The 27503-nt window shown below is 39.9% G+C and overlaps 1 pseudogene; it reads right to left on the bottom strand.

The window, feature by feature from the left end:
* Window positions 1-27489, bottom strand: LOC132155047 (casein kinase I-like; annotated as a pseudogene).
* Between the last annotated feature and the right edge of the window lie 14 nt (window positions 27490-27503).

Raw genomic sequence — 27503 nt, 5'->3', positions numbered from 1 at the left:
TAAATGATCCAACATCTGCCTTTATTTCTGTTGCTTTCGGTTCATTTCAATGCCGAACGGTTGCTTTTCTCCCCCCAAAAGTGCAATTCACATAGGAGAGATCCAATGCATTTCTCTCCATCTCCCACAGTACCTGAGACCAGCCACTGTGCTACAACAACATCATCCACATCAACAGGAAAAAAGAGAGGATGTAAGAAAACAAAAAAAGAGCAAATAAAAAAAACACTAAGAACGGTTAAAAAAAAGAAATGTTCACACATTCTATAACATGAGTAAAACTGGGAGAGCAGACCTTCAAAACAACTTTTTAAATTACAAAAACAAAAAGGAAAGACAGACTTTACATTGGTTGTCTGAAACGGTGTACTTTCCTCCATACGTCAGTCAACAACGAGTCTTTCCCCACCTATTTTAATCCCATAAAAAACAAAAACACCTTGGAGCACATCACTCACTCATCCAGCCAGCGTCAAAGTGAACAGATGTCTGTGTGTAAGTCTGAGCCTGGTTGCCTTTTAGTTCTCAAATAACAGTTTTGCATGTCATCTAAAATACAAGATTAAACAGTCCACCTGGGTTTAAGTCACATAACATATATCATCTTATTTCTGACCACTGAAGTCTCTTCTGGTGTCCCACATTGTACAAATATATTTATTTGTTCCACTGAATTGTTTCCTTACAAAGGTTGTCAGAGTACTGAGGGGTCCTCTCTGAGCAGATGCCAAAAGTGAGGCAGTGAGTTTCTGTTCTGAGGTGGAGCAGAGACAGAAAGGGAGAGAACTCCACATTTCAGCTCAAGTCCTTTGCTTTTGTTTTTAGTTTATACGCACCAGTGACTCTTAACGTTTCAAAGATGCCCCTCCTCACTTGTGCCGCTGGAGCGTTTTCCTCTTCCTCCTCTTGAAGAAACAACAGCACCTGAAAAGAGTGAATGAGTTGAAGACAGTTTTGCAATCTCCTCTCTTCATTTTCAAACAGTTTTAGTTAAACAGTTGAAAAAAATAAATAAAATTAGAACAAAAACAGGACCAAATGTCTCCTAATGTTAGCATGAATCAGACTGCACAAATGTGTAAAACGTTTGTAAAAACTCTACTTACTTTGTATCATCAGCCACCTCTGCTTCAGCAGGGGCAGTTATGGGAGCGTTGGAGTGTCCCGCTGTGGGATCGTCTGTATTCACTTCTCCGTTGGTTGAGCTCATAACCTGAACATTAATTTAATGCAGCAGGTAGTGAGTTTTTAATACAGTTTGGCGAAGATGAGTAACAACACAAAACCACAGTACACACTTGAATTTAATCTAACAGTGCTTTCACACTAGCACTTTTGGTGCGCACACGGTTTCAATTGACATCAGAGCTCGACTCATTTGGATGATGTGATCGCTGTCTTCCAAACTCGGGTGCGCAATCTGTGAACCGTACCATAGTCCAATTAAAAAGGGTGGTCTGGGGTACAGTTCATGTGAACTCCAGTATGGTTCACTGCTGATATGAATGCAATCTTACCAAATCACGGATGTGAACTGCTATTAATGACGCATTATTTGATAAAAATGTGTGTTTGTGTGTGTGTGTTTCACTCACTTTCTTGACAAGCATGACTGACACGCTGCAAACAGAGAGCTGAATATATCCAATTTCTGTTTGCCTTCAGCGTTATTTAGAGCATTTGCAGTACATTCGTTAGACAGACGTAAGTGCCGTTATGTACCGCAGCTTTGTAAACAAAATGAATGGTTAAAAAAAACGTAAATATATAAAAGTGCAGAGAGCACTTACTAAGTTACTAAGCAATGGGGAAAACAGCTGCTGGCTTCATGATGCAAAGGAAACCGTGGTTCGGACCCAAATAAAATAATATGAATGCAGTCCAGCAGGAGGAGGGGGGAGCACCCAAACTCGGGTTCGGATCAGGCAAGCGAACCAAGTGTGAAAGCACCCTAAATTACACATTATATTTATCAGTTCATGTAACTTGGGTTGGGGCTTAGTAACCTATTAAGGACACTTTTTTAAATAATTAGAGTTGTTCCGATTCCGATATTAGTATCGGAAATATCACTGATACCACAACAAATTCTGGCAAATTCTGTTCATTCAGTTCATGAACTCATATACCGATCCGATACCATTTTCTTAAACAAGACCTAGTTATGACCGCTAGCTTTGCCTAACCGCTGCACAGTTCTTCTCCGCTGCTCAGAATGCATTGCAAACACAGGAAGTTGTGCTGTGTTGCCACAAGCAACCCCTGTTTAGAGCAGCGAAGAAGAAAATAAAACGCGTTAGCAGTATGTCCACTGTTTAGCAGTATTTCAGACTGGACCAACCAGACAGTAAAACGGGGACTAGGGATGCCCCAAGTACTGGCACTTTACTACCAAGTCGGTGCTGAAAATTAAAAAAATATGATACCAGCGTCTCTGTAGTACCGTTAGTAAGTTACCGACTCCCGAGTGTATTCGATACGCGCAGCTGCGTTCAGTCACTTCAGTGTTAGTCTAAGCGCAGGGCTCCAGACTGTAGCCGAATATATACTAGTGTCTTAATATATTGTCAATGACAGTTTTCTCAATTGAAACGGTAAATTCTCATGAAGTGACGGTTTATGCGTTCGTGTCCTCATATAGTGACACACGGCAGAGACTACAATAGAGCGAGCTCCCGCGCACCTGCGCCCATCACCCACAGAGATGTAGAATTTGCAGGAGTAATATTTAAATAGTATTTAGCAGTTTAATATTCACAGACACTAGTATATATTCGGCTACAGTCTGGAGCCCTGCGCTTAGACTAACACGGAAGCGACTGAACGCAGCTGCGGGTACCGAATATACTCAGGAGTCGGTAACTTACTACCAGTACTAAGTTACCAACTCCCGAGTATATTCGGTACCCGCAGCTGCGTTCAGTCGCTTCCATATGAGGACACGAACGCATAAACTGTCACTTCATGAGAATTTACCGTTTCAATTGAGAAAACGGTCATATCATAAACACAGACACTCAAAGATCTTCATGGCAACCCATCAAAATAAATGTTCGGTTTAACGTGAGCTTAATATATTAAGCTACTGTTGTAGCCTACAGCAGATTTAGCTACGTCTCTATGTAGTAATAATAATAAGTCTCTATTAATAATAATAAATATGCCTAGATGGTTGCTTGTTTTTTACTTGTTTTGTTGTAAAGAGATTATCTGATTAATATATCATTTTTTATATTCCTAGACTTATTTGTTGCAGTCTTTTATACAGTTATAATGTAAAACTAAAATCCCTTTTTAAGTTCTTTTTCGCTTAAGAAAATAAATAATATTACTGTCAAATTCATGTCAGATAATAAAAATACTGTAATGAATACAGTAGTTCACCATGTATTTGTTCATGTTTTATTAAGTCTGAAGCACACCATAAAATAATTCTAGCAATTTACACAGGGCTAGTAGTATATACAGCTGTATATACTGAACAGATACACACCCAGGTATCGGATAAGTACTCTGTATCGGCCGATACCCTGAGCCCAGGTATCGGTATTGGGAAGAGAAAAAGGGTATCGGAACATCTCTATAAATAATTAAACGATTCAAATTAAGGTTGCTTAGCACTAACCAGGGACGGTCAAGTCAAATAATGGAAATACGTCAACACAGAAAATGAGCACGTTTAGTTGGAAATCTAATATATTTAAAATGTAAAAATTTACACCCTGGATAACTAGAAGTACACAAGCAAACATCCATTTGTCTTGCTGAGCTACTTATTTACAATACAAGCAGTATTTTCACACTGAAGTCATCAGATCCCAAGCCTACCCATCAAGAGCCTGCAAGTGATGTGTGTTAGACAAAGACAAGAGAGGAAAAGACCATTTAAGTGTTCACAGCTGGAAAATGGACAGAGGTGTCTCAAGTGAGAGGATGACAGGAACAGAGAACAAGAACAGAGAAAGGAGGAGATCGACACTAACGGCATGCAGTACTGCGCAAACACCCAGTACCTGGACAGAGCCCCCCAGCCTATCGGCCGTGAGGTGCGACCCCAGGAGCTCCCTGTTGGTCACAGGAGTGGGCTGGGACTCACTTCCTTTAGGTTCTGGAGACTGGCATGACAGCGATGGGGGAAAGGGGTGAGGGGTGGCAAAGGGCATAAGAGATGTTTTTGAAAAGAGTTGAGGGTGTAAAGAAAAAAAGAACAGAACGAGTTTAAAGAGGAACGCCTTTCATGCACAAGCAGACTATTCTAGCTAACAGGATTGAGGTGGAAATATAAGTGTGAGTGAAAAAACAAGAGATCACACGACATGCAGAGATGGAGAGGGAAGCTAAGCTCTTCCACAAAATAGTCAATCATATCAAAACTTACAATGTAATGGCCATTTATCTAAGGGACTGTGACCAACACATGAAAAAAACCATCTAAAAGAATGACAGCATTTGAGGAAATTACAGATCTTCAGACTAGCAAAAACTACTCTGGCTGCAGGAAGCTGTCTTGGGATTGTTGATGAGTGAAACAAAAAAATACTATTGACATGATTTAAGAGAGAATCATAAAACACTGAGATAACATTCAAAAAATTACACTGCATAAAATAATGTTTCTCCAAAAATAACCAAAGAAAATTAAAAAAGGGAAGCTGGTACATAAAAGTAATAACTGTGGCCCATTCTTCCTCTTTTAGATCAACAAGGATTTGACCGTAAAACCGAAAGTGAAGTATGCCAAATATAACACCGTAATTATAACAAAACAAAGAAGTCAATACTAAAATGTAAACTAAAATTACTTTGTCAAATTGATAAATAAATACATTTAAATTGGTTAATGTTTTTTTAAAAAGTTAAATTAACAATAAATTAATAAATAATTAAATTAAATATTAAAAAAATGCCAAAGTGCAGTTTATGCAAGAGTACAATAGAAATTAAATAAAAAAATAGATAATATTACAAAATAATAATAGTTTTAAATATGGATATTAGCCAATATGAATAGTTATTTCATTATTTAATTCCTTCATTTTATTTTAAATTGCCACCTTAAGAAAAGCCATTAAATTACTTATCGCTTGACCACATACTGTAAAATTGCACAAAAAAGGGATATGTGTAATTTATAATTGCATAAAGGTATAATGACTTATCCCACCTGGTTTTTGGTCTGGGGTTGTGCTTTGTCTCTGTTGCTGGGCTGCAGAGGTGTGTCACTAGGCATGGGTCCTATTGGCGTCGGCTGTATAGACGCAAAGAAAACTCAACATCCATGTACTTTTTTACATCATATACAAGTGGTTTATGATAGGACATCCAATTAGGCTCACCAGCGGCTTGCCAACCCAGTCATATTCATAGTCAAAGACATAGCCATTTCTATCAAAGAGGTCTGTAAAGAGCTTTCTCAAGTAGTCGTAATCTGGTTTTTCAAAGAAATCCAGTCTCCGGACGTAGCGCAGGTAGGTGGCCATTTCTTCTGTGAAAGGATGTCAAAGTTAAGGCAATGCACTGGAGATGAGACAGCATGAGATATGTGGCCATTTGAAAAAGAACCGGCTTACCAGGGAAACTCTCACAGAGCACTTCTATAGGGGTTGACCTTTTGGTATCTCCAATTTTCTGATAGCGCTCCTTCAGTGTGTCAGCCTTAATGAACGAAACGGGACACAACAAACATAAGAACATTTTGGGAATCAATGAAGACATTTGTCTAGTAAATTGCTATCTTTTATACCATTAGCATTAACCATTTCACAGTCATGTTCGCTATGTACATATGTATTTACTACAGTACTGCTAGGGCTGTACAATATAACGATATATATCGGATGGACGAAATAATAAGTCTATCGTTTCATATTATGCTCTATCGTTTATTTCATGGACTCGCAAAATACATTGTTTATGGTAATACGTTTTAATCATTTGAATGACTGCGATATTTAAACGCCACCACGACAGAACCAGGTGGAGAACGACCAGCCAGGACAAAACGAGGAGCTCGTTCCTAAACAAGGGACTACATCTGTAGCATGGACACGCGTTTTTAAGCACCGCAGTTTTAAAACAACCGATGTTTAAGCCATTGAAACAAACAACAGAGCTAACTTCTGTCTGTTTCTGTGTGAGCACATTTTTTTGTCGCTTTATTGGCTTTGAATGATTACATAAACACACTTTTGTGTGTCAGAATCCCTGTCTTTGCAAGTATCCTCATAAACACAGAGATTTAGGTCTTAAAAGAGAGTAAACAGCTGAAAAGTAATCGCATATGTAACAGTATATTGGATCTGGACTTTGGTCTTAAAGGGGAAGCTGTCCAATGTTCATCCTGTCTCTCATTTATATCAATCAAATAACAGTGAGAGAAAATCTTTTGTAACTTTAATAATAAGAAGAAAAAAGTAACAATAATGATATATTTATCTACCGTATTTTTTGGACTATAAGTCGCACCTGAGTATAAGTCGCATCAGTCCAAAAATACGTCATGATGAGGAAAAAAACATATATAAGTTGCACTGGACTATAAGTCGCATGTATTTAGAACCAAGCACCAAGAGAAAACATTACCGTCTACAGCCACGAGAGGGCGCTCTGTGCTGCTCAGTGTAGACTACAGGAGCACTGAGCAGCATAGAGAGCCCTCTTGCGGCTGTAGACGGTAATGTTTTCTCTAGGTTCATTTCTCTCGGTTCATGCCAAATTAATTTTGATAAATAAGTCGCACCTGACTATGAGTCGCAGGACCAGCCAAACTATGAAAAAAAGTGCTACTTATAGTCCGGAAAATACGGTAGATGTATAGAATCTATATTCATAATACACGTGTTAATTATATCAGATAGCTAGATTAGAGCTGAAAATCTTTTCCCGAACCCGACGGGACCTGATTGGACCCGACGGGTTCGATCGGGTTCAGGCTTAATTTATATCATCTTACTCGGGCTCGGGCTTGCGCTCCGGTTCGCGAGGTAAACGAGCAGTTATGTGATGTGTTTTGATTAGCGCGAGAAGATGCGAAAATGAATGCGGAGTAGGTGAAACGGAGGCTTGCCTCTGGCGATTATGTTTTGGTTGCACCAGCAACTAAAGCAAAGTCTGAGGTTTGGAAAAGTTTTGACTGTGATCATAATGAGAATAATGAGTGAATAACGCACCATCAGGCTGCAGTGGCTCAGTGGTTCATGTAGGTTGTCTACAAACCAGAAGGTTGGTGGTTCAATCCCCGGCTCCACCTGACCAAGTGTCGAGGTGTCCTTGAGCAAGACACCTAACCCCAGCTGCTCCCGACGAGCTGGATGGCGCCTTGAATGGCAGACACCGCAGTCGGTGTGTGAATGCGAGTGTGAATGGGTGAATGTGAGGCAAAATTGTAAAGCGCTTTGGATGGCCATGTGGTCTGTTGAAAGCGCTATATAAATGCAGTCCATTTACCATTTACCATCAGTGAGCGCAGGAATGAGCTGAAGACATCTACAGTGGATTCAATCATTTTCCTCCACAAAAACATGTAGACTTACCCTAATCTCTGTGAGTAAAGGTTTTTTTTAAATGATAACTAAATATTAATTGAGTCTTAAATGCATAATGTGGACAGAGTATTTACGCTAATGTTGGCATTATTCTTTTATTAAGTATCATCTGCTAGTGCGAAGCAAATCTGGCGGAGCCTTTATATTAATTTCGTTATTGCCAAATAGCCTACCCATCTTTATTTAAAATTTATCTTAATTTAATTTGTTAAAAATGACTCGTTTTTATTGGTGTGTTGGTCTATTTATAGGTTAAATGAACCTATGTCTAGAATGCTGAGATGTTACGATGTCACAGAGGACTTATTTTATTTCTTTATTCCAACTTCCAAGTGGTCTAGTCTACGTTAGTTATGAATAAATTATGTTAAAATATGTATAAATGACTCATTCTTGACAAAGGCAAAAGAGCTGTCTGCATGTGCACATTTAAATAATGTCGGGCTGTAAACGGGTTCGGGCTTTTGAAGAGCTGTCAATCAAAATGTACTTGTCGGGCTCGGGCCGAAACCTGTCGGGATCGGGTCCTGTCGGGCCTAACTTTTAAGGCCTGATTACAGCTCTAAGCTAGATAGATATAATTAAAGTGAAGACTAATTAATTTACACAATGTAGCATGTCTTATTTATTGTAGTTTTTTTGTCCTATTGCTTGCAATTAGTTTCTTAGTTAAATGTTCCATATAAAGTTTATGCGGCAAAAGTGGAACGAAACACCGCGACTCATTTGAAGCATGCCACATGAACCCTTTATCCGCTCGGATAAAAGTTCAAACTGCTATAAACAGCGCTGTGAGATCCAGGTGTGAAGCGCTTGAATTCAGCGATTAACACAAATGACTCTAGTTTAAAGCCAAACAGGAGAAACATAGTCAGAAGGCTTTTCAATCTACACATCGCCATCATTTACCATGGATTTACTGTAGTAACACTCACTGCACCATGGTATTGTGGCAGAAATTTAGGATATTCACACTGAATTTTAATACAGGAGTAATGATAAGTATAGTATGTATTTGTGATTAAGCTATAGCATGTGTGCATTTATACTGAATGTTTTAGACTACTGTTTTTCATACTAAGAGGCTACCTAAAAAACAGTTATATTTTTACCATGGTTTTGAGGACATTTTAACTGTTTATCATGATTTAAATGTATTTTACTATGGGAGGCCAATGCTTAATAAAATTTTTTTTAAAAACCTTAGTCAGTATACATTTATCCATAGGTTGCTACAATTGTTACAGATGTTACTGATTTTGATAGTGAACAAAAATTTACCTCTGCATCCCAACTTAAGTTATTATCAAATGTGTATTTCTAAGTGATATTACTATTAATATCAGGCAACCCAAATCTGTTTCTTGATTTGAAACAATATCACTCATTAGAACATGCAGACACTAAGAAATACATTTTTCTATTTAGATATTTATTTTCTTAAAGAAAATAAATGGGTTGGTTTCTGCAGCTTTCACTTTGAAGCATAAATCTGGCTTTAAACTTGAAAGATTTGACGTGATAATTATCAATATTGACTGATATGAAAAAAATGTTGGCCATATCGCCCAGCCCTAGTACTACCCCTGAACCTAACATTGACCCATGTAGTTACCATGTGTCTCCTGTACAGCCACAGCTTTCAAAATTATACTGAAATGCAGATGAGCATGCATAGACAAGTTTGATACATGCTCAGTACCACCTAGTATACGCAACATTGACCGTGCGCCTGTGCTGTTGTTAAGAGAATTATACAACTGAATAGAGCGGAAACTCTAACCATAGATTTTTACTTTACCAGACTTTAAGTATCTGTGTATTTGCAGAAGACATTGATCTCTCATACATGACTGTCACGATTCCTCCATTCAATTTGAATACTCAATTTAAAAAAAAATCCTCAAATGCAATTTGCCTGCATCAAGTAAGGTAAACCATTTATAAACCTATGCAAACACACAGGAGGACACATCAGTATATTTCTGAACAACTGTTCATGACATTTTCAAAATAAAACTCAAACTCGCACTCTTGAGTTTGCACGTTTTGATGTCCACATATTCAAGAAATGACAGTGGCTGTAGCATTTCTGACATTAAGAAATGGCCCAATATTAAGATTAAGTGTACATTTGAATTAAATGTTGTTTAGTCAATATTAAACAAGGATAAGATCTTGCAGTAAAGTGTAAAAACAATCGTCACGCCATTGGCGCCCTCTGCAGTCATTTCTATTGTTCTATTGTTTATGATACATTATGTATTAACAGTTTTGCTCAATAAAACCATAAGCTCACTTGCTTTTGATACTTAATTTGAACTAATTATTTTTGCGTCATTGCTATTATATTTTAAAGGCTATTGTTCACTTGTGTCTATTTTTATTACCACAAAGAAATTAATATAATTATCCAATTAATTGTCAGAATAATCAACTGATTAATCGATTACCAAAATAATCGTTAGTGCCAGCCCTACTCTCATATATACAAAATCTGGTTTAAAGCAATGTAACAGAATAAAACAAACTGCATTTTTCTAAAATGCTATGATTTTCACAGTAAATGTTTTGAAACAAACCCCTAAATCAAAATGCATGAAGGCAGCAAACATTTCTTTCAGTCCACCTACAACAGTACCTTTAAACCTTGCCAGGGCAGACTGCCTCGTAGGAAGTACATAAACATATGACCCAGCGCCTCCAAATCATCCCGTCTGCTTTGCTCTGCAAGATAGAAAGACATGCAAAATTATGAAACTGCCAGCTATACTAGAATCTGTCTTCAGTCAGACAAGAAACTTGTGCAACAATGCGCAAACTATTTTCTTTTTGCATTTAGCATAAATAAACAAAAAAAGGCTAAATCTATCCAATGCATCATGATTAAATCTAAGTGCTGTGCCTGAACATGCAGAGATTTGTGTCAATAACAGTCTAGTCTTTATCCCCCCATGAAATTCTAATAACCCTAAGCCCTGACAGAGCGAATCTTCCCCGTGTGTGCGGCGGCTCTTACCCTTCCCCAGGTGTGTGTTGATGCTCATGTAGCGAGCTGTCCCTGTTAAGCTTTTGTGCTCCCTGTAAGGAATGTGTTTTTTGGTCTCAGGGTCAATGTATTCTTTGGCAAGCCCAAAGTCGATGATGTGGATTGTATGTTGCCTCTTGGTCCCTGGCCGGCCCACCAAAAAGTTCTCGGGCTTAACGTCCCTGTAGATCAGACTTCTTGTGTGCACATACTCCATCCGTGTGATCTATGATAGAGGTAAATGTCATATTAGGGGTGGGCGCTATACTGGTATTGTTGTTCCATGATATGGATTTTGCTATACTGTGGATACTGTTATATATTCATGAATTCAAATATTGCGTTTATATTGTTTTGTTTAATTTGGTACGCTTTGCAAATTTTAACACAAATGATGATAAAGAGGCTAGGCTGAATGTTTTCGCCGTACTCGAACTAATAAATTTAAAAAAAAAAATGTAACATCTTTGTCTCATAAGTGAGAGACCACACTGACCAGCTGAATTGCGATCATGAGGACAGTCTTGAGGGAAAAGGTTCTGTCGCAGAGGTCAAACAGGTCCTCCAGACTGGGGCCCAGCAGCTCCAGCACCATGGCATTGTATTTCCCACAAGGCCCAAAGTAGTACACCTGAGGAACACCCTCTGAACACATATATATGCTGTTAGAAAACAGATCCACAGAGCTCTGAAATGTAAGTACAAACTGGCAATTAAGCACAGCATTAACTAAAATGAGGTTATATAATAAGATTACATAAAGACAGGGAACGATAATCTTTTGTTATGTGGTGTTCAGACAGATGAACCTTAAAAATCTTGAATAAATAGTAAAACATTTTCTAACAAAAAGTGCCAAGTAACAAGTAGAAAAAAAGAAAAATGCACAAATAACTTGTATGGAGATTTTTCCCTGACCTTCTTTTCTCTGTAAATTCAGGGTGCACAATATTGCGGAAAAACACAATCACTATTTAGCAGTCAGATGTCCGTATGCACAAAGGCACAGATCCCTAAACAAGACCATATCTACAGATGAAACAGAAAACGACTCTTTGCTGTCTCATCTTGCTATCTGACACACACCTGAAGCGCGTACACAAGCCTTATCTCGGAGAGCGTCTCATCCGTTTTCTGTGCGCATAGCCGCCGCACACACATAGACATGTTTCAGACAGCACGTGAACTAGGGTTGTGCCGATAGACGATAGTATCGTGTATCGACGATAGTCAGAGATATCGACATAAGCAGATTTCTCTGTCAATAATAAAGACGATATTAGGCTCATTTTCCTATTATTGTATTGGATTATAATAATAATAATAATAATAACAACTATTATTTTTATTAGGCAGCTTATTATAATTAGGCTTTCAAACTGCCCAGCAATTTCACTTCAGCACCGCATTTCTCACACACACATGCACACACACATGCGCGCACGCAAGCGCAGGAAGATTAGAGCCTGTAGTTGCTGAAGTTGTCCACTTTGACTCGGATAACTCGTTAAATGCATGAAATGAAAGAGATAGAAAACGAGGAGTTGGTGTCCCACACATTTAATGGCTGCTGCACAGCAAAGCGCTCTTCTCATTCATGAGCAATTAACTCTTTCTTGGCGTTACAAATAAAGTAAAGACAATATAATAAGGCGGCAGAGCAAACTTATCCATAGTGGTTCTCATGTAGTCCTTTTCTTAAAGACTGATCACTTATAATGCACACTATGTGGTGATGACATAGGAGGACTATGTGAGAACCATTAAGGATAAGTTCGCTCTGCCGCCTTATTATTTTCATGCACTCCGCACTATATGTGATGCATGCAAAATACAGTTTTGGCCGTTTCAAATTTCAATCCACAAACAGACGTACATCGTCTGCAGATATAAGGTATTTCATTGCACTTTAACAAGTAATCTGAACGGCCTATATATGTGCAATATTTTAAACGAGCCCACACTGAGTTAAATGCCACAGTTATGTTAGAAGGCATCTCATTCTTGTTTCTGTGACGGTGCATCACTGTCATCATGAGGCGCGTGGTCCATAGCGCTGTATGACTGATGCAGCAGTTCAATTCAACTTTACTCCAAATATATGAACTTACCTGTTTTGAATACTTTTATATTTAGCATGTTCGATTATGTCCAATATTAGTGTCAAACTGTTGAACTTTAAATATAAACTATATAAACTATATGACTATATAGACTATATAAAACTAGCTGTTTTAAATACAGTATTTTTATATTTAACGTTAGTTCATCAGTATGTTTGAAAGTAGACTTGTGCCGGTATTCGGTAATGCGATATATTGCGGTGATTAATATGCACGATATTGTTATCGTGGTCACTACTAAATACCGTGAATAAATATACATTACAAATTATTCAGAATTTGGAATGCATTTTAAGAATAGTATTCCCATCAGCTGCTTAAAATGCACAACATCGCTGCGTGCTGCTTGAAAGAGCACATGTGTGCTCTGATGTAAACAAGCATGCATGAGAAGCACATGGAGGAACACGTGAGAGACATGCTGAATGAAAGCAGATCCACTCTCTGACAGCAGATGGTGCTAAAATGCAGCCCTTACCCTGTAAACACAGTAAATAAAGCAACTGTTACTTTCTAAACCATATTTAAATAATTTTTAATTACCATTCAGATTTGTGTTTTCCCTATGGTGTCTAGTACAGAGCCAACTACTGAAATATTTTTTATTTTATTTTTAATCTGGACTACAAATGCCCTAGATATTGTTTGAAAGTGTTTTGATCTTTTGTTGTTCATTGACACTTTACATTATGGCTTCATTAGTTAAACTGCCAATGAAAAAATTATTCTGAACATTCATTAATCTTAGGTATTCCAATATTTAATAACACAATGTTAAAATTGAAAGTTGCAACTGTGTTATTTAATGAGCTAACATGAACTAAGACTTGTATTTTTTTAACAAAGATTAATAACATCTCTATCAAATGAAGCTATTGCTCATTGTTTAGCTGTGCATTTATTGAATGAGCACTATGCGATGTCCGAACTGATTACACTATATTTTATGTATTGCACTGTATTTTATGTAAAATCATCTGTCTTAAATTCATTTTAAGTCAATTTTTAAATCATTTTCATTTTCAAGTTCTTAAATTGCTTGTTTTATTTTTGTAATTATTGTTCTTCATGACTTTTTTTATACTTTCTTTTATGTAAAGCACTTTGAATTACCATTGTGTACGAAATGTGCTATGTAAATAAATTTGCCTTGCCTTGAATGTTAATGCATTAACTAAGGTTAACTAATAAGGTCTTATTGTAAAGTGATACCTATTGGTCTTTATAGTTCTTTTGCACTTTAATGTGTAAAACAATTTAACTTTTATATATTTTTTCTGTATTGCTTTATTGTTTTAAATGTTTAGTTATTTTTGTTATAAGAAAAAAGTTATTTAACCTGTTATACTGTATTATGACCACTTTTTTTAAAACAAAATTGCAATACTGTGATAATACCGTATACCGTGATTAAAGCATTATCAATTAACCGCAACAGGAAAATTTGATACCGGCATATCCCTATTTGAAAGTATATTTTTTCAATTATTGGTGATTCCATAGGCTCTCTCTCGGCGCATCTGTGCGGTTTAAAACACCAAATAGTTATGCTATGACAAGAACAAAGAGTCTCTCTCTTGCTCCACCCATGCACGATAATATCGTGTATCGTTGATCTCACAGGCTGACGATATGAAAAATGACCATATCGCGAACACAGAGCTGATTCGTCTTTCACATCTCCTCTTTATGTTTAAGCAGACACATACACACAGAACTGTGCCAATAGTACCCATCATTCTCATAAACGCAGCTGGTTAGGTTTTAAATGAATGTAAACAGCTGAGAAAGATATCGGACGTGTATCATCATACTGGATCCATCCAGTCAGTCTATTAAAAAAAAAAGGGACAATGGCCTATAAATACCTGCTGCTGAAAATGTCACTTTTGTTAATCAAACAACAAAACACAGCTATAACAAAGATAAATCTAAATTTAATGCATACAGTGAACACTATGCAGTGTTCTCTTACGAGAGCTCTCTCGTACTGCGTCTTAGCTAAGACGCTACGGGAAAAGTCTCTTTTGACGAAATACTGAAGCAAAAAATTATCCTTAATTTTGTATTTTTGTAAAGCGCATTTGCAGCAGTACACAGCCATAGGCGAGACGGCTCGTTTGCTCATTGGCTTGTTCTGCGGCAACTGCACAGCCTATCGAGCGTGGGCTGATGCAACCCTTCGCGCACTTCGCGCCACTTCCCGCCGAAACAGGTGTGGCCCAACCTATAAAAGGAGCTCGAAAAGGCTGACTCACCTGATTTTTCATCTCTTCAGCGAAGCTCACGCATCGCTGGATCACGGAGGAAGCAAGCGCCGTCTGAGAAAGCATATCAGCAGGACGAGCCATTCTGAAGCTGCTGGCATCGCCGCCTTCCACTGCCGTTCCTGCTGCGCTATCCGGCGCCTATATCCTTTCAATTCTGTTATATCCAGCTGTTCTTATGTGTGTGTGTGTTCGCCCTGCGACACACACTCGTAAAAGAGCTCGCGTCTTTTTTAAGATGCCTTCCTGCGGCTCGTCAGAGCCCCACTCAGCGAGGGAGACTGGTACGTCATCTGTGTCTCCTGCCTGGGTGAAGATCATGCAGCGCTCGCGCTCTGAGGACTCGTCTGGCCTTTTTCTCTGAGCCTGCATTCTCCGCTGCGCTGAGGTGCCATAAAAGCATCGCTTCCAGCGGATTCCAGAACCGTCTTCAGCTCAACCGAGCTCGCCGGTTTGCCCTGCTTCACCGGCCACCCCTGCATCGCTTCCCGGCTGTTTGCCGGCGCGTCGTCCGAGGAAGTCGATCTCAGGGCCACGTCGGGGGAAGAGGACACGCGCTCTCTGCTAGCTTCGGGCAGTGAGGGCTGGGCGAGCTCCGAGGATCTCGCGCCTTCTGCTCAGAAGCCCAGCAGACGAGCTGACATCGAGAAGGAGCCGGGGCGAATGCCCGTGTTGGCCGCGACGAGTCTCGGCCGCGAGTGGTCTGCACCAGCGCCCCCCCTCTCGTTCCCGGCTGGATGGTATTTCCCTTTCGGATGAGCGTACTTCTCAAAGCCCGCCTCATTTCTTCCTGAGCTTCACGAAGAGGTGGCGAAGGCTTGGAACGCTCCATATTCAGCGCGAACTCGTTCGTCTGTCTCACTAGCATTCTCCACACTGATGATGCTAAAAACAGGAACTACAAGTCACTTCCGCCGGTGGATCAGGCGATAGCGACGCACCTTTGTCCGCCCTCTGCTGGACGGCGGCAAAAGCGGTGTTGCCATCTAAAGCCTGCTGTGTGACGCTGCGGCTGCACTACTCGCGATGGCTGCTTCATCGAAGTGCAGGTGTACAAGTTCCGCTGTGGCCGAGCTCTCACTCAAGCGCGCCGCTGTTTCAGTTCCAGGAATTGTGACTGTCTCAGCGTTTTCTGCAACGCGCAAGCCTGCACTGTTGCCCGCTTGCCTGCACACAAAAGCCGTTATCACAACAGCTTCAGCAACGCAGCTCGAGACCCCCGTTCTCGCTCTACCGGCCGTCGCTCGGCGCCGGATTACGGTGAAGCCGGGAGCCCCGAAGCCATCCTAGGAAAGCCATCTATGCATGCTGCATGACGCTGCGTCGGCACTACAGACGATGGCTGCTTCATCGAAGCGCCGGTGTACGAGTTCCGCTGTGGCCGGGCTCTCACCTAAGCGCGCCGCTGTTTCAGTTCCAGAGATTGTAACTGTTTCAGCGTCTTTTGCAATGCGCAAGCCTGTACGGTTGCCCGCTTGCTTGCACACAAAAACCGTTATCACGGCTACCCAGATATTTCCCGAAAAAGGTGTAATTTCTGGTGTCCCGGCCACGGCCGATGGTGCTATAAATGTAGTGACGATGCCCACTGCTCAGTGCCCATCTCCACATATAAGCACAGCCCTTCACACAGGGCTCGTGCCCATAAAAGCGACTCAAGTCGATCACGCGCACTACATAGTAGACGTGCCCACTCCTCAGTGCCCACAATCACTATGTCACACGCGTCATGTGGTTTCTGTAAAAACGAAACCCGTGCACGTTCGTCCGGCCACGGCCGATGGTGCTATAAATGTAGTGACGATGCCCACTCCTCAGTGCCCATCTCCACATGTAAGCACAGCCCTGCACACAGGGCTCGCGCACATAAGATCGACACAGATCGGTCGAGCGCGCCGCATAGTAAACGTGCCCACTCCCCAGTGCCCACATACACTATGTCACATACGGCGCGTGGCTTCTGTAAAAACGAGGCCCGTGCATGTACGCTCTGCACAGGCAGACAGCGAGTTGAAAGTGGTAAATGTGCACATATGCAGCCCACAGTCACTCGCAGACATATCGAGTCCCACGGGACCTGCTCAGCCTTCCCCCAGTCGGTTAGCGCTGGGACGGGGTCGAGGAGGAGCGATCTGCCCGCTGTGATCAGCGCGCTCCCCGCCTCAAATGCGCAGCACATCCGAGCGCCGCCGTTGCCCGGTCAACAGAGCGCGCTTCGCATTCAGCCCTTAGCCATTCATGCAAATGCATGGTCAGCGCTTCCAGGGGTTTTGGATTGGGTGCTAGGCATTATAAAGAGAGGCTACTCGCTACAGTTTTTTCGACGCCCTCCGCGCTTTTCAGCGCGTGTCGAAACTACGGTCAAAACAAAAGTAGCACACGTACTTCGGCCCGAAATATCAAAACTGTTGAGCAAAGGGGCTGTAGAGCCTGTGTCTCAAGCTCAAAGCGAGGGGGGGCTGTACAGCAGATACTTTCTGGTGCCCAAGAGAGACGGGGGTCTCAGGCCCATACCGGATCTAAGACAGCTGAACAAGGCATTGATGAAACGCAGTTTCAAAATGCTTACGACCAGGAAACTCCTCGCGCAGATTCGCAGAGGGGACTGGTTCATGTCAATAGATCTGAGGGACGCGTATTTTCAAATACAGATAGCGTCAAACCACAGGCAATATTTGAGATTCGCCTTTGAGGGCCAGGCATACCAGTTTACAGTCCTCTGTGGCTCCTCGTACGTTTACGAGGTGCATGGATGCAGCGCTCGCTCCTCTCAGACGCAGAGGCATGCGAGTGCTGGATTATTTGGACGACTGACTGGTTCTGGCCCGATCACGAGCGGAGCTTGTGGACCACAGGGCCATTTTACTCGATCACCTCGAGAAGCTCGGCCTCAGTGTCAATTGGGCGAAGAGTTTGCTGAACCCCAGTCAGACGATTCTGTTTCTGGGTATAGTTCTGAACTCATGTTCCATGACGGCGCGGCTGTCACCACAGCGCGTGATGGGCATTCAGCGCGCAGCGAGTTCTTTCCGCTGCGGCGCGACAGTGTCGCTCAAACACTGTCAGAAGATGCTGGGCCTCATGGCCTCAGTATCTCCGACTCTGCAGCTGGGCTTGCTCCGCATGCACCCCCTGCAGTTCTGGCTGAAGACGCGGGTGCCACGCAGAGCGTGGGCGTCTGGCTGGCTGCATCTCAAGGTAAATCAGTCAGTGTTATTGGTCTGATGTTGCATCAGCCCACGCTCGATAGGCTGTGCAGTTGCCGCAGAACAAGCCAATGAGTGAACGAGCCGTCTCGCCTATGGCTGTGTACTGCTGCAAATGCGCTTTACAAAAATACAAAATTAAGGATAATTTTTTGCTTCAGTATTTCGTGAAAAGAGACTTTTCCCGTAGCGTCTTAGCTAAGACGCAGTACTCGTTCGCTCTTCTAGAGAGAACCGAGGTTACATTTAGTAACCGAGTACGTTTTATTTGACACTTAATTATTAAATTGCTGTACCTGAATACTACTGTTTATTTTATCTATGCTTGAAATTGTGTATTTGTTCTTTTTCTTTACTGACTGTTCAATTGCCTTTAATCATGTTTGAACTTTTTTAGGTTATAGTTTTTGCTGTTGTATATGAAGAAGTGGGCTACATATTAAAGTGTATTTTAAGTAATAAACGGAAAGCAAAGTACATTGCTATAAAATTATTGGCATTTATTTTTTAGTTTGTTTGTTCACATCGATGTTAAAATTACATTTTCAGATTTGTGACATTACTTTTTATGTAAAACACTGCTGGTCACTTTAAGAAGTTTTCCAAGAAAGAATGTGAAACTAATTGGTTATATAAATTTCATTTTTAACTATTTTAAAGTATAATTTAAATAGATTTTCACATTTTTAGCAATATTGTATTGCATAATTAATATATCACATTTTTTTTACAATGATTAACGCTTCATGCTGTTCACAGAGCAATGATCATTGTAGCCAATGCAGTCATAGTTGAGCACGTGAACACAATGGCCAATCGGACCCGTTTAAGAATTTTCTCAATGTTGCTTGATATGCTAGAAGGAAATGCTGACTGTCACAATTTTTTTACATTTCATTACCGAATGGTACCGACATCTGTACTTTTGACAACACTATTTCACACACTCTTCTTTGTGCCTCATGACTACATAGTGACAGTGTTAAACAAAAGCTATTTAAATAACTCTCATTTTCCTCAGGAGCAGTTAGGAACTGAGTTAGGAAGTTTAAATTGCTTGGGCCAACAAGTTCTTTCAAACCGTCCATTTCAATGAATAAGTTGTACACATAATTTGCATCCACAACCAATGTTCACAGAAGTGAAGAAATTACCTAATAACTCAATTATCCAAAAGATTTATGTATTTAAAATTAAATCTAGTTCACAACAATGACTGTTGGGTGCAGCAAAAAAAAAATTCACTTTAAAGCAAATATGTAAACAGATACATAAACTCTTCGAATGCTGAAAAATACCAAGACCCATGATTTTTATCAATATCTCTGAGCCCTAGTCTGGCCTGATGCTTGAGTCAATCTCGCAGTACCTTTGACAACAATCACAAAAACATAATACCTGAGAAACCACAAACACAAACAAACAGATTCACAATACAACTGAGGAATGACTGAATATGAAAGTGTAAAGTGTCATCATTTTCTTAAGCTCTCCTCAAAAAAAAAATGCATAGCAGAATAAAAAGGGTCTGGGGCCTTAATGCTGGAAACAGAGATCTCTAGCTCAACAGCAGTAAAAGATGAGCGCTTCAACCAGCAACTGTAGGCTTTATTTCATCTAAGCCTTAATAGGCATTCTTTGACTGAGTTTTGAAATAAGCTATAAGTTAACCTTTCACATCTCTGAATATAAGTTAGCCTCTATCTGTCCTGCAAGTCTTATCAAAAGTTGTCTGAAAAGAACACACCAAGTAGAGCAATCGATGCACAGAAACCAAAGCTTGTGCTGTGGTCTGAATATGCTAAATAATCTAAAATGCTAAACAGAAAGTTTTAAAGTGGATGTAATGTGTGGTGTAAGAAGATAAAACAAAAGTACTGCATATTGCTTACCCGAGTTCCCCAACTGTTTGTAAAACCTGTACTCGAGATGGAGCTGGGGTGCTCTGGATTTGATTGGCTCCTATAAAAGAGCAAAATTAACATAATTAGTTTTGGTGACCTTCTTAAGTAGCAATAAGATTCCAGTTATTAACGTTGCTTCAGCATAAAAGCAGTAAAACAAAGATGGATAATTTGACATGGTAAAAACTCTGTGTAAATATATTGTTGTGAATCCTCATATTCGCACAAACATTCAGTGGCCAAGATAACTAATACGTGGCCTTCTATCATTAGGATATTGCTAGGCATGGAAGACTCGGGTTATGCCATCACTAAGTGATCAATGTGAGGTGGCCCATTCAGCTGAATGCTGAATGTTTTTTCATAATGTGTGCGAGTGCGTTCAGATTAGTGCAGGATTCAGGATTGAGTCATCTGTGGCACCAACAGCTCTGAACATGTGAAAGAAAAGCGCTACTAAGCAGGAAGCAGAATGGATGAGCAAAATAAATGTATAAATAAAAACAAACAGATTGCATAAAGACCACAGGGTGTATTAAATACCCAGCAGTGGAGAGTGAGGAGTACAACAGGTTTACGCTTTTAGCATGTATTTCCAGCATGAATTTACACTTATAAATAGTCAAATCAGAGTAACATCACCCTCTATTTAGTACCAGTAATTGGGTAATGCAGCCTTAATGCAGCTTCTCCAGAGTGGATATTTGTCGTTTAACAGAGTCCACACCATCAGGCAGACATGTATCATAGCAGAATGAAGAGCTGAAATCAGTGTTGTAGCATCTCAATGATGCTGTTTTCAACAGACCCATACTTCAATTGCATCACTCTTATCAACAAATGTATCACTACATTTTATGTAAGTGTGATTAATGATCTCTGTAAAGGTGAGAGCAAGGAGCTTAAAAACATAAAAGTGACAAAGTCTCACTTACATGATCACAGTCCCATTTCTTTTAAAGCAGAACAGTTTGCAACATGCTAAAAGCAATACAGAGAGAAGTGTATTTGAGACTTCTGTAATTCTAATATGTCCCTAGATAATATTCTAATCACTAACTCATCTTTCCCTGTGTATTTTTGGATAAGCAGCCTTGAAACCAAATCCAATTAAAATATCGATATGGAAAAACAGATTTTAAATTGTATTTGCATGGCTTGCACAGCAACTAACCATAAAAAAGGTGGATGTTTTTCTAACTAAGAGGGTAGGACACGACTCCACAATATGACATTGACCAATCGTAAAACAAATATTTACACTACTATTTAAAAGGTTGGGATCTGTAAGACCTCATATGCTTATCAAGGATACACTATTTGATCAAAAAAAGTATTTAAAAAAATATTATTTTAACAATTTATATGCACATAATTTATATTATTATAAATAAATATACATAACACCAAAGTTAGCAGTTGAATGGTAGTTTTTTGTAAAATTTATATTTTACTTTTATAATAATCTGTTTTTAGTGTTTATTAAATCTAATTTGCCATTGAATTTCATCTACCAGCAACAGGAGTGTACAGTCGTGGCCAAAAGTTTTGAGAATTACATAAATATTGGAAATTGGAAAAGTTGCTGCTTAAGTTTTTATAATAGCAATTTTCATATACTCCAGAATGTTATGAAGAGTGATCAGATGAATTGCATAGTCTTTCTTTGCCATGAAAATTATTTTAATCCCAAAAAAACCTTTCCACTGCATTTCATTGCTGTCATTAAATGACCTGCTGAGATCATTTCAGTAATCGTCTTGTTAACTCAGGTGAGAATGTTGACGAGCACAAGGCTGGAGATCATTATGTCAGGCTGATTGGGTTAGAATGGCAGACTTGACATGTTAAAAGGAGGGTGATGCTTGAAATCATTGTTCTTCCATTGTTAACCATGGTGACCTGCAAAGAAACACGTGCAGCCATCATTGCGTTGCATAAAAATGGCTTCACAGGCAAGGATATTGTGGCTACTAAGATTGCACCTAAATCAACAATTTATAGAAAGTCCAGCAAGCACCAGGATCGTCTCCTAAAGAGGATTCAGCTGCGGGATTGGAGTGCCACCAGTGCAGAGTAGGGATGGGATGATAACCGGTTTTATTGATAACCGTGATAAAATGTGCTGAAGGTTAGTAATATCGTTTAAAAATGAATTATCATTAAAACCGTGTTTGATTATCGCGGTTTTAATAACTCACTATTAAATCATGTCCAGCCAGCAACAGTCTGACGCAAGCGCAGCGCACAATGTTTTTTTTGTTTTTTTTCGAGAAGGAATGGTGAAAGTCAGTGACTTTTCTATGCTTTTCTATACTTCTACACTTTTCATTGTAAGGAAGGAAATGCCACAGAATTTAATCTTTCTTTAAATTAAGTGCATAGAGTTGCTTGTTTTATTAGTTGTTTGTTGATTATTAAATATAAAACTTGCTGAAATGTTTTCAGTGTGAGCATCAACTATTTTTGAACACTTTCATCTCGTTTCAACAAAACCGTGATAATATTGATAATCGTGATAATTTTAGTCACTATAATCGTGATATTAAATTTTCATACCGTCCCATCCCTAGTGCAGAGCTTGCTCAGGAATGGCAGAAGCGAGGTGTGAGCGCATCTGCACGCACAGTGAGGCGAAGACTTTTGGAAGATGGCCTGGTGTCAAGAAGGGCAGCAAAGAAGCCACTTCTCTCCAAAAAAAACATCAGGGACAGATTGATCTTCTGCAGAAAGTATAGTGAATGGACTGCTGAGGACTGGGGCAAAGTCATATTCTCCGATGAAGCCCCTTTCCGATTATTTGGGGCATCTGGAAAAAGGCTTGTCCGGAGAAGAAAAGGCGAGCGCTACCATCAGTCCTGTGTCATGCCAACAGTAAAGCATCCTGACACCATTCATGTGTGGGGTTGCTTCTCATCCAAGGGAGTGGGCTCACTCACAATTCTGCCCAAAAACACAGCCATGAATAAAGAATGGTACCAAAACAACCTCCAACAGCAACTTCTTCCAACAATCCAACATCATTTGGTGAAGAACAATGCATTTTCCAGCACGATGGAGCACCGTGCCATAAGGCAAAAGTGATAACTAAGTGGCTCGGGGACCAGAATGTTGACATTTTGGGTCCATGGCCTGGAAACTCCCCAGATCTTAATCCCATTGAGAACTTGTGGTCAATCCTCAAGAGGCGGATGGACAAACAAAAACCCACTAATTCTGACAAACTCCAAGAAGTGATTATGAAAGAATGGGTTGCTATCAGTCAGGATTTGGCCCAGAAGTTGATTGAGAGCATGCCCAGTCGAATTGCAGAGGTCCTGAAAAAGAAGGGCCAACACTGCAAATACTGACTCTTTGCATAAATGTCATGTAATTGTCGATAAAAGCCTTTGAAACGTATGAAGTGCTCGTAATTATATTTCAGTACATCACAGAAACAACTGAAACAAAGATCTAAAAGCAGTTTAGCAGCAAACTTTTTGAAAACTAATGTTTATGTAATTATTTTGGCCATGACTGTAGTACTCATACATGGCATTCAATACACATTTTACTACATTTTATCTTGAAAAGTTAATCTTTTGTTCATTAAGAGTACATTCCACACCACATGTCAGGAAATTGAAAAAAATATGGATGTTCAGCATAATAGGTTTTAAAAAGAGTTACATCTGTGGAAACTGTAGAATAAAAGGTTCAAGTAATTACATGGTAATGAGTAAGCGTAAAAAGATTGTTCTTCCAAATGGAACTGGGTGAACAAAAGCGAACACAAGCACTGCATATTAATGTAATGTGGTTTAGATGTTATAAACTACTGTGTGTTTATTTTGTAACCCAAAGGTTGCAGGTTCCGGCAGGGATTGTAGGTGGGGGGATGAATGAACAGAGCTCTCTTCCACCTTCAATACCACGAGAGACCCTTGAGCAGGGCACCGAACCCCCAACTGCTCCTCGGGCACCATAGCAAAAATGGTTGCCCACTGTTCCGGGTGTGTGTGTGTGTGTGTGTGTTCACTACTCACTGCTGTGTGTGTGCACTTGGATGGGTTAAATGCAGAGCAAAAATTCCAGGTATGGGACACCACACTTGGCTGCACATCACGACACTTTTTTTTTTAATGTTTAACAGCACACATATACACTACAGGCAGCAGATGAATTTCAGGTGCATTAACTTCTAAAATAAACACAATATCAACTGTTTTTGTGTGGAACTTACCAGTTTAATGGCCACATATTCATTGGTGTAAAGATTTTTCCCGAGTCGAAGCTCTCCAAAGTTACCGCAGCCGATCTTCTTTCCCACTCTGAAATTAGGGCCAACCATAAGCACCCCAGAATTGGACCCAGACCCTCGGCCACCCCCATGCCCTGTCCTGCTCCCACCAGTCTTAGACATTCTCTTTCCTTCCTCCGCCTCTCCTTTTTCCTCCTCCTCCTACTCCTCTCTTATCAAAATCCATAAGCTTGTGATAACCCGGCCTCTCCACGATTACTCCACTGCCATAAAATCACAGAGCCACCAAAACAACTAACAACAGGGGCACGGGGAACGGGATGAAGGAGAGGAATTTAGAGAGAAAGAGAGTGGAGGGAATGGCTTATCCACAACACGGCTCTACACATATAAATTAAACTAAACATTAACTGCTTTTAAAGGCAGGGAAGGTATAGCAGACAATCCAAGGTCAATCCAATTCAGGACGAAGACATCATTTGGAAATCTTCCTTAAATCCAACCACGTTCCTTGGGAGAAAGATGAACACGACCCTAGCTGGTAATAGTGAGGCGGTGTCTGGCATCGGTTTCCATCCTTTGCGTCCACTCCAGGTGGTTTTGCAGAGATATGACAGGCATTCCTTGAGTCCAAGTATGAATGCAGAGCATATCAAAGTTTGCGTTGAGAGGAAACAGGCGGAACATCAGCTGCTTATCACTTTATAATATCTGGGGCAGAGAAAAGGCACAATTAGCACTAAATAGACTGCTTAAAAGTACATAAAGAGAACTGCATTGGCACATGTTCTACTATGGAGGTGAGGAACACACATTGTATTTATCATTTTAAGGGACAGTTCAGTCAAAAATAACAAATTCTCTCATTAAGAAAGTCAGACAGTTAGGGTTGCAAAGGGGTGGAAAATTTCCAGAAACTTTCCAAAGGTTTAGGAAATGTTCCAACTTTTTGCAACCCTACATACAGGTTTGGAAGAAATTGTTATTCCCGGGTGAACGACCCCATTAATATATGAATGATTTAAAAGACACCTTAACAACTCTTAATAGAAACATACTGATGAAACCCCCCAAAAAAACTTTATTTTTTTTACCCCGTTTTTATCTCAGAGGCCAGGGCTAAATAAGAAAGCTTTCTTGCATTACCAATAACAACTTCTAAATCTATTACAGCTAACAGCAGCTTTTAACACTCTGAGGCAAGACAATGAATTAAAACATTTATACATAAGCATATACAAGTCCTCACTAAACACAGTTAGCTTTGTTTTAAAAGCTTTAATCTCTTGTAAGATCTCAAATAAAACAGAACAATAAAAAAATGCAGAGAGAATACTGCACCATCACTGCCTCTATGAAACGCTTAAGTCTGAACATTTGAGAGACACGAAACCGGAGACCATCTCCCTGCAGGAAATGTTATCTAGCGTTTCTGACTTCCAGCTCTAAAAATACATCCCTCAGGCGCTCGAGATGAGGCTTGAGGTCATGAGAAGATGAGCCAAGCCGGAGTCATCTTGGATAGAACGTCTCGGGTGTGTTGATACTGGAGGGAGGCACCTCACAAGATGTTACAGATGATTTCTATTTTCCTTTGACAGACATATAAAACTAGCCACTTAACCTGTGTTATCTTAGCTGTATACTACTGACATATAGATACTACTCTGACCAGTAACAGATTACATCCTGATTGTACCACTGAAAATCATTTGATACCATTGATCCCTTTCAGCAAAGCTGCTTTGAAAGAATATGTATTGTGAAATGCACTATACAAATGAGATTGAATTTTTAACAAAGAATGTCCCCTTAAAATCAAACTTAAAAGAATAGCTAGAATAGATAAATAGCTAGCCAGGTAGATAGAGCTCCTTGTCAAGCACATATTCACTGCTTACGGTGACATAAAAACATCTAAATGACCTTCCAACAAAATGTTCCTTGTAGCCTAATCCACTCAGAATTAATTCACTGAAATAATGCATCTTAATAAAGAACTGTCAATTAAACTATTGACATATTACATTTTATGACAAAGAAAACGGTTGTCTTTACATCCAAACATTTTATGATGCACAACATTTGATCAGTCTAAAAAAATAAAATGTTTTTACTAACTGCCTGTGGACTTAGCATTAATTCCACTTCCAAAAACAAGGTATACGTTTCATGTATAAGTATCATAAACTATGATTAAACATTATCAAATCTATAAAGTGAACCATCCAGCTAAGACTACAATTCATCGTCTCATGTCGGATCAGGCCAGATCTAATGCATCGACAACAAAACTGTTTTACAACGCCAACAAATGTGCTATCAGGCCTGCACAGTGGCCTTCTCTCTCGATTCAGAAGCTGGTCTTACCGATGAACGACTCTTAGTCCGAAAACACGCTATACTGTCAGATATTTATGTCGAAACGATATCTAAAAGGCTAAGTTACTTGCGGAAAATAAATTAACCATATGTGCCTGCTAGCCTAAATCAGCTCGCCACCAAAGTATGAGAAAGAAACTTGCGTTGGTAAGATGAACTTCGAACATATTTTGGTACGTTGTGTTCCCTTTGTAAAAGTACATTTTACGAACGTAAAGACAGCAAAGAAGAGACGTTCTTGTGAATCCTCGCGTGCTGAAGAGCTAATGTTGTCAGTTAGCCACTGAGTTGCCAACTAAGCAGCAGAAATGAGTGAACACGGCTAACGCGCTAACTAACGTTAGCCCAAACAAGCTAACGATATGTGGCCTGCGCTCCAGCGAGCTAACGAGAGTTACCAAACCCGCATAACAACACCAGCGGGGTTATGGAAAATAAAAGACAGCTTGTTATTGTCTACATTCACATTATACATGCGTCAAAGCAATATTTGTTGACAAGCACAGATAGTTTGTTGCCAGCCATTAACCGGGCAACTCCTTAATCCTGAACAGTCGAAATTGGTTTAAATTACGTTCACGGAATTTCCCATAAATCGTCCAAGGAGGAAGTCGTATCAACAGATTAGACACTTTTACCTAGATCTCTGTATTATAAATCGATGACAGTTCCCATTTGGTCGGGTTTAATGCTCATTCCTTGAAGCCATTATCATTTTTTCTCCCTCTTCGCTGATGTCTCTTTAAGCCTCTCCGTACAGCTGGCGCGTTTCCTCCGCTGTCGTCGATCACATTACTAAGGCTAAGTTT

The sequence above is a fragment of the Carassius carassius genome, chromosome 12 (genome assembly GCF_963082965.1).
Source record: "Carassius carassius chromosome 12, fCarCar2.1, whole genome shotgun sequence".
In the NCBI taxonomy this organism is placed as follows: domain Eukaryota; kingdom Metazoa; phylum Chordata; class Actinopteri; order Cypriniformes; family Cyprinidae; genus Carassius; species Carassius carassius.
Note: the sequence above shows the minus strand (reverse complement) of the source record. Positions and strands in the feature narration are given on the sequence as shown.